This window comes from Zingiber officinale, unplaced genomic scaffold, assembly GCF_018446385.1.
Source record: "Zingiber officinale cultivar Zhangliang unplaced genomic scaffold, Zo_v1.1 ctg252, whole genome shotgun sequence".
NCBI classification, from domain to species: Eukaryota; Viridiplantae; Streptophyta; class Magnoliopsida; order Zingiberales; family Zingiberaceae; genus Zingiber; species Zingiber officinale.
The window spans coordinates 415,053-424,190 of record NW_024589923.1 but is presented as its reverse complement, the minus strand read 5'-3'; the positions used below and the strand labels follow the sequence as shown (position 1 = coordinate 424,190).

General features: G+C 38.6%; 1 non-coding gene across 1 annotated transcript; it reads right to left on the bottom strand.

Moving 5' to 3' along the window:
• Nucleotides 1-7,680: 7,680 nt before the first annotated feature.
• LOC122037324 lies at nt 7,681-7,784 on the bottom strand. Its single transcript, XR_006127622.1, has one exon. It is a non-coding gene; the product is annotated as a small nucleolar RNA R71 (small nucleolar RNA).
• Nucleotides 7,785-9,138: the final 1,354 nt, after the last annotated feature.

The following is a 9,138-nucleotide window of genomic DNA, read 5'->3' as shown; positions in this document are numbered from 1 at the left end:
ATTTCTTTTTTATTTGACTTCAAAATTAAAAAATTATTTTTGACTTGTCTTAAAAAATACAAATTATCTGTGACATGACTTTAAAATTTAAACTTTTCTAAAAAGTTAAATGTTTTCAAAGCAAAGTACTTAAGCTAAGCTCTGATGTATATCCTTTTAAGTTAAGTACTTAAACCAAAACTTTTCAAATTTAGCTTAAGTTTAGTTAAGTATTTTTTCGAAGCATTTTTGAAAATTTAGCTAAGTGTTTCTCAAAGTAATTATTTTCAAATACTAAGTTTTGCTAAGTTTTTGTTGAAAACACTAAGTATTTTGTCAAAAAGCTTTTTCAATTTAAGCTAAGTATTTTTCAAAAAGCTTTTCAAATTAAACTAAGTGCTTTGATATCACAAAATTAGCTAAGTTATTTTTCAAAGTTGAAATAATTTATGACAAATACTTTTTCACTTTGCTAAAAGTCTTGCAAGAACATTTCTTCTAAAAAGCTAAGTATTTTTTAAGGTATGACTAAACATTTTTTTTAAAATCTTTTCAAACACACCTAGTACTATGGTTTTTCTTTTAACTCTCCTTGTATTTTGATATATGGCAAAGGGGGAGAGTAGCTGTTGGGTTCTTCGGGCCGCGAAAACCACTTTTTCGCGTTGCGGAAACCCCGAAGGACCCAAAGCCGTAGATCCGTGCAAAGATTCGTATACAAAATTCTAAAAACTATTTCTTGTACGAGTTCAAAAACTGATCTACTACTTAGATCTACGAGAAAAATGTTTACCCTTGATGCGCGCCCTACGCGAATCTCGCTCTTCCAAGGTGTTGCCGGATCTCAAGACCGTCAAGCGCCGGTCCTCTAGAAGTATCCACACGGACAACTTAGGTGGAGAAAACCTCACACAAAGGTGTGCTAGCACCTTGGTGAGATTCGGCTAAGCAAGGAGGAGAGGGAGAGGGAAAGCTTGAGAGGAAGGAGGAAGAAGATGCACCACTTGAATGAAAAATCAAATTCACATTCCCCAACAAAGTGGCCGGCCACTCTCCATGGTAAAACCACCAAATTAATTGCATTAATTGCAATTAATATGAAACCATTAAGAGTTGTAACCCCCATGAGGTGGCACTCTAGGATGATGTGGATCAACACTATTGGTCCACATCTTGCCACCTCACTAAATGACATGGCAACTAGTGTAACCTCCTCATTTAATGTGGGCCGGCCACATTAAATGCTATGGAGGCTTGTAACCTCCATGAGGTGGCACACATTGATGATGTGGAGCAATCCTATTGGTCCACATCTTGCCAACTCACTAGTGATGTGGCAAAAAGTCAAGTCAAACATGACTTTTTCTCTTCCTCTCAAATCAAGTCAAACTTGATCAAATCTCTCTCATGGTTGATCTAATCCAACCATATGATTCAAGCCAACTTAATATAATGAATCTAATTCATTAAATTAAGTTGATTTAATGAGTCATAATCTAAATTAGACTCATTAAACATGAATCAACTTGAGTCCAACTCAATTAGCCCAATTTGGATTACTCTTAATCCAATATGATTCATCAAATGAATCTAATCCTCTTGGTTCATCATATGGACCAAATCTCCATCTAATTGTCCTAAGTGTGTGACCCTATAGGTTCTTGTAACGTTGGCAATGCCCTAAACCCATTTAGGAGCATAAGTAATGAGCGGTATCTAGCAACACATCATTACTACCCAAGTTACAAGAATGTTGAGATCCAACATCACCTTGTGACTACTAATTGTGACTCCTCACAATATGTGACAAATGTCCTTCTATCCTATACATCTAGATTGATCAATGTGAGGCATAGACCGTGTCATCCTCTAATCAATCTAAATCTTGAACTCCAAGTAGACTCACTCGATCAAATGAGCTCAACATCTAATGTTGACTCATTTGGGCATGGCCATGCACTTAGTGGTCTCACCCTATCAAGAATACCGATGTCGCTCCCGTTATATGGGAGGGATAGATCCCATCTACATCACTCACATCCCTCTACATAATTCGTTATATACCCAGTAATCGCCTTTATAGTCCACCCAGTTACGGGTGACGTTTGACGAAACCAAAGTACATAACTCCTTATGTAGGGATCCATGGTGACTTCAGGTCTAAGGACTAATAGTCATACTAATAGCCACATGAGAAAGTATATGACACTCATATAACGATCCATGATACTTTCTCATGGCGGGTCATTCAGTATACATTCTCCAATGCATACCCATGTGTCAACTTGATATCTCCATATCCATGACTTGTGAGATCAAGTCATCGAGCTGACCTACATGCTAGTCTTATTGCATTAACATTGTCCCTGAATGTTAATACTCGACTAGGAATGATTTAGAGTAGTGTTCCCTATATCATCTCACTATCGATTCAACTAATCGATTGATATAGGTATGAACCTTCTACTCAAGGACGCTATTATCCTTAGTCTATTTGACACTAATACAATTAAGTATAATAACCAAACAAATGCCTTTCTTAATATACAAGAATATGATATACATGAGTCCATACAATCATCAAATGATTGACTCTAGGGCTCTAACTAACAGTAGCATAGCATAAAATTCAAAAGTAAGATTCAAAAGTAAGCTCTAATTAAGGGGGAACCTTACATTTTAAAGTTTTAGCTTAAGCTTTGTTTACGTCTAAAATTGTTTACTTATGCTTGCTTACACTAAAACTTTAAAAATTGTTACTTATGCATCTATTTACTTATGTCTGTTTTTACTTAACTTTGAATTTAAGTTACCATAATCAAAAAGGGGGAGATTGTTGGTGCTGGAAGCATCCGACAATCAAACCCATGTTTTGATAATGGCAAAGGATTCAAAGTTAAGTTGGTTTGTGATCTAACAGTTTGAATGAGCTTGCAGGAAAGTCCTAAGTGCGTTTAGGCAAAAGTCCTAACTGCAATTAGGTAGGTGGAAAACCCTAGGGGGTGGTAACCCTAGGTTATAGGGGGTGGTAACCCTATGCGGAAAGTCTTGGCGGGTCATGGCTTTAGGCAAAAGTCCTAGGGGTGGTAACCCTAGGTGAAAAGTCCTGGTGTCACGAACCAGGTGGAAGACTGATGGGCCGGGGAGCGGGTGTCCAACAGAAAGTCTAGAAGCATCGAGTGCCGAGCAAAAGTCCAGTCGATCTAGAGGATCATGCTGGCAACAGGTAAATCTCCTGAGAGGAGTAGGTGAGGACGCATTCTCGGCAGAGGGAACAGTAGGCGTCGGGTCGACCTAGGATTTCCGGTTGGAAATCCGAAGTCAGACCCGGACAGTCCAGAGACTGTCAAACACCTTTCTTATCATATCTATGTGTGCTAACCTTGTCTTGCAGGGTATATGTGTATTTTGTGAACTAACACGTTGTGTAGGGACAAAAGAGCACACTTGGCCTCGGATGAACAGTGTCCGAGAAGCCTCCATGGAGCTTGGAGGCACCTCGGGTGCAATCCAGAAGAAGTCAGAGCAGCAAAGCTGGAGGCGCCTTCGATGAGTCTGAAGGCGCCTTGAACCAGAGCTTGGAGGTGCCTTGGAGTGGCTTGAAGGCGCCTTCAAGTGGATGAGGTGCGACCGGATCAGTGCTGATCCACTCGGCTGACTCGGCGGGTTGGAGGCGCCTCGGATGGGCTTTAAGGCACCTTTAGCAGTGTATAAAAGGACATCTCGACCAGCAGCTCAAGATATCTTCCTCCAAGCAATCTTTCTGTATCCAACTGCTAACGAGATAGTCTGACAAAGCTACAACTCGACGCCGACGACCCGGAGCCTTAGATTTAGTATTTTATTTGTCAGTATAAAATTTATTTACAGTTTTTTCTGTACTTAGCTTAAAGAAATATAGTTGTTGCCCACCGGAAGCGATCAACGATCACAAGTCTTGGAGTAGGAGTCCTTGGAGTAGGAGTCGCCACAGGCTCTGAACCAAGTAACCAACTTGTGTTAGCATGTGTTTGTGTTTAATTTCCGCTACGTTTTACTCTATACGTTTTAATCGAACGAAATAGCCACGAGCGCTATTCACCCCCCCCCCCCCTAGCGCTTCTCGATCCAACACACTTTGACTTGATGCTTGAATAGTTGATATCATTGAAATAGTCATGATTCAACCTATTTGTTTAGTACTGGGTTTCCATGGTGATTTCTCAAACTTCATTTTGGTTACTAGATGAGGCTCGAATCTTGAAAAACTTATTTGGAAATATCAAAATTTCCCAAATTATGTGGCTATAAACTCTCATGTGTTTAAAAAGGTGCATGATGAAAAAAAAAAGAGAAAAAAATGGATTGTGAAAAAAGGGATATAAAAAATAGTTGTCGTGAGTGGAAACTAGAAAGTCACCCCTTTGAGACCGAGTTAGGTTAAGCACGCCTTTGAGACCTTGGGTTGATTTAGAAATATGAACCAAGTGTATGGCAGGTAAGTGTCTATCACCGGAAACATTAGGAACTCAAATTGGATGACGACTTGACTAGGACAAAGATTGAAACTTGAAGGGTTTTGAGTTACTTATTTGCACCGTGCACAAGAGACTTATGCCTAAGGCATACTAGGTTTATTTCTATGATCATGCTCATTAATGAAACTTGTGGATAGAGTTAGGAGAGTGCATTAAGGATTATGATGCATTGTTGAATACATGAATCGTGATTGCGGCATTTTGCTTGAGGACAAGCAAACGTTTAAGTCTGGGGGTGTGATGTGCGTAGATTATATACACTTTTAAACATACTTTGATGCACATCTACTTGTACTTCATGCACATAATCTATGTTTATTGCACCCTATTTTATTATAATGTCATACTTCCATTATATTTTGTTCGGAGATCTACTCTTGGCTTGTTTTGATTGGTAGGACATGATTTGGAGCAAAAATAGAGTTTAAATGAAGTCGAGAGCTTCCAGAGTGACACGGGCATGCAAAACTAAGTTTTATTCATGTTCTGGCTGTGAGGCACCCACACAGCCATGTCAAGGCCGTGTGGGGGGGCGTGTTGAGGCCGTGTGAACATCACACGACCGTGTGCAGGGCGTGTGAGATTTCTAACACTGTAGATCAAAAGTAAAATGGTCATAACTTTGTGCTCGGTTGGAGTTCTCGGCTGTTCTTTATACCGATTTGTAGATAACCTCAAGATCTACAACTTTGATGAAGACGTCAACTAGAGAAAATCCCATCCTGATGGTGTAAAAGACGCTGAAAAGAAACATTGCCATTTAGAGCTATGACAAGGTCCATGACAAGGGGTGTGCAAGGGCCAAGACAAGGGGTGTGCAAGGGCCTTGCAAGGGGGTGTGTACTCCACACGGCCATGTGAGCTACATGACTGCCAAGGTTTTAGAAGGAGAATGACATGGCCGTGTGACCCACACGGCCGAGTAACCTGAGGAGAAAGAGAAGATGGTCGTGCCCACACACGCCCATGCAAGCCATCCTAACCAAGACATGGCCGTGTCCCAGACACGGCTGTCTAGGAGTACCAGAACCGGAGGCGGTGCAGGTCATGTAGATCTACACGGCCGTGCAAGGGGGCAGTGGTGAGCATGCCAAGGCCGTGTGAGCTTCACACAACCGTGTCACCCTAGCAGAGATGGGAGTAGTGCAGGCCGTGTGAGCCTCACACGGCTGTGTCACAGGGCCGTGTCGCACCCAAACCCTTGCCATATATAAGGGTTTCTTCCTCATTTGAAAGGGGATCTTCTCCCCTTTGGGGAGAGAGCAAGATTTGGGCGATTCTTCTCCATCTTGGAGGGATTTTGCGGCGATTCAAGGGGAGATCTTCAAGGCATTGACTCCGGGAATTGAGGATTGGATCTGAAGACGTTCTTCATCGTAGATAAGCTTTCTTTCCCTCTTTTCTTGGATTTGGGATCAAGAATGTTTGTAATCTTCTTCTTTTCGGATTTCGTACCTCATTTTATGGAGTATATCTCTTGTTCTAGTATGGAGGGAGTATTTGTAATGGAGATTTGATGTAAAACTCTTGTGGATTTGACAAATTCCTATTTCTATGAATTTGCCCTGTTTGTATCCATTTGATCTTGTGTGGATTGTTGTCTTTGGACCTAATTACCATGCTTGGTTGAATGTTTGAATATCTTGTGGATCTTGTAGAGATTGTTTCTCATTCGATTTTCTGAGGGACGTTCGTGACAGATAAGCCTTTGTAAGGGCATTTGAGGGGTAATCTTGAAGGGAAAATTAGGTTATTCAAGAGGGTAGGATAGATTGTATGCATTAATCTTTATATCTTAATGAGGTTGAGAAGTGATGAATTCTTATGGTGATTATCCGAGATACGCACGTGACAGGCAAGCCCGTGTAAGGACAACATAGGGTTCATTCCTAATTGATCACATTTAGATATATTTCAGTCCTAGGCCGGTTGTCTATTACAAGAGAGAACCGACAACCTTCTATTAATGACGGACAATTGAGGAATAAGATTTGGTAGATCATTTACATTGAATATCCTTACAAAGAAACCAAAGCTCCTAGAACATCCCTTTATCATTGTTCTTATTCTTGTTTCTTATTCTTTTGTTCCTATGTTTTACTTTTCATAGTTACACTTTGCCTTTGTGAATCAATTGATTAGTTGTTTAGCTAACTCGCGTTGAGACATCTTTAGTGGCTATTCTAGTCCCTGTGGATATGACATCTTTTATTATTACCTACGACATTTCTGTACACTTGCGGAACGTCAACAAGTTTTTGGCGCCGTTGCCGGGGACTGCGCTATAACATTAGAGATTATCAATTGAGTTAGACTAAACATAACATAACTTTTCTTTACATTAGCATATTTGTAACTAATCTTTAGAATTCTATTTTCATAATTTTTGCATATCTTTCTATTTATTGACAATTCATTTTGTTGCAATTCTAATTCCAACTTTGCAATCTTGATTTCTAGCATCCTAGTCTATCTTTTCTCTATTTTTCTTTCGATCTAACTTTTACTTTTCTCTCTACTTTTCTTTTGTAAACATATCTTGCAATATGGTTGTTGTGTATGAGAAGATCAAACTTCGTAAAAGCATCAAGAATAACAAGAACTTATAAACACATTTGTTGATTTGTATATGAATTATTCTAGACATATTTCTTTTCCCTTTTGTCTTTTCTTTCTTGTTTTCATTATGCACTTTCTTTCTTGCAATTTAAATTTTGCATTTTCTTTCTTGCTTTTCATATTGCATTTTATTTCTTGTCTTTGATTCTTCATTTTATAATGTTTTCTTGAATATCCATGAGCACTAACATGTCAAGCAGGCCCATGAGATATTTTTCTATACCCTTTTTTTGTAAGATTTTTATCTCCCATTGTGCAACCTTAAATTGAAGTAGACAGTTTTCAACTAGACCCAGAGTTAATTTTTATGATACAAGGTCACAAATTTGGAGGAGAAGTATCAGAAAGTCCTTATCTGCATCTTGAAACATTTTTAGAGATTTGTGATATGGTGAAATGTGAAGGAGTGTTAGCAGATGCAGTTCGATTGATGACATTTCCTTTTAGTATCAAGGATAAAGCAAGGACTTGGTTATATTTTCTCCGTTCTCAAAGTATCACAAGTTGGGAACAATTGGAGAAGAAATTTCTGAATCATTTTTTTCCTCCAAGCAGAACAGTGTATATGAGGAATTGCATAACAAATTTTGCTCAAGCATATGGAGAATCATTATTTGAAGCATGAGATAGATTCAAGAGTCTTCAAAGACAGTGCCCTCATCAGGTTTTGAAAAATGGTTGATTCTATACATATTCAATGGGGAATTTTTTTCAGACAAAAGTATATTGGATTCATCAATTGGAGGTTCTTTTATGGATAAAAGTGTAGATGAAGCATATACATTAATTGATCAAGTGACATTGAACCTCTATGAATGTTCGAGCATAAGTAGGATGAAATCTCCTTCAAACATTCAAGAAGTGTAAGCCATAAATGCTAAGCCTATCAAACAAATTGTAACTCGCCCATCTATGAGTCTTGAAAATCACAAGTCACAGAACGGGGAGTTCAAACATTTAGGGGCAAAGATTGAAAGTATAGTTTCAAAATGGTTTAAAGAAGATTCCCCCTCCCTTCACAGACAAGATCTAGTGAAAAGTGTGATGATGTTGGGTTGAGAATTGAAAAATGATGAAGAACTTCTAAAGAGACATGTTTAAAATTGAGGAGAAGAATAATAGAAGATCACAAGAACTCAGTTCCATTTCTCCAGGAAGTTTCCAAAGGCCACAAGTACCTTTCCCTCAACGATTGATCACACCAACACTAGATAAGCAAGTTGGACCTCCTCCAAAAGCTCAAAGGAAATTTGGGAAAAAGGAAGTTCAATCTTTCCCAGGACCTTCACTAATGGTTCATTTTTCACAATGGTTAGTGGGGGTCAATTAAAATAAAGACTTTGACAATCCTGTGACACTAATAAGGTTGAGTGCAGATTTCATAGTGTGTATAAAGATGAAGACTCTTTAGATGAGGATTGTGATGATAATGTAGTGGATAATGAGTTTTTAGATCTACCTCCAAGTTTTATTGGAAATAGTGAAATTAAATTTTCAGATGATGAATGTGATGTGGTTGATCAACTTAAAACTACAAATGAAGTTATTGATCCTCCTATAGTTGATTCTCCTATTGAGGATATCGATGTTGGTTTGTTTTTTGATGTTTGTGTTGATGATGTTGATATGGAACAATGTGTAGGGAGCTGTGTTGTGGAAGAAGCATCTCAAGAATCACCTCCTTTGTCCACACAATCCTTAGATGTTGTATGAGTTGCAAGCAAGGATTGAGCATGTTGTGGACCAATGTGTAGGGACTCATGTAGATATAACAGAGTCTCAAGAATCACCATCATTGATATCATCAACACCTGAGCGAGATAGAACCATCATTTGATTCAAAGGAAGTCATATCTACATGTTTAGAAATTTTAGGTATTTCTCAACAAAGTAAGGTTAGTATTTCTTGTGATCTTTTGAAAAATTTTATAGAGGTACCTATCATTGACTTTGTTGGATGTGATTCAATTTTTATTTCTTATTCTGCTTATCTTAATATGGTTATGGCTCTATCTTATCTAAT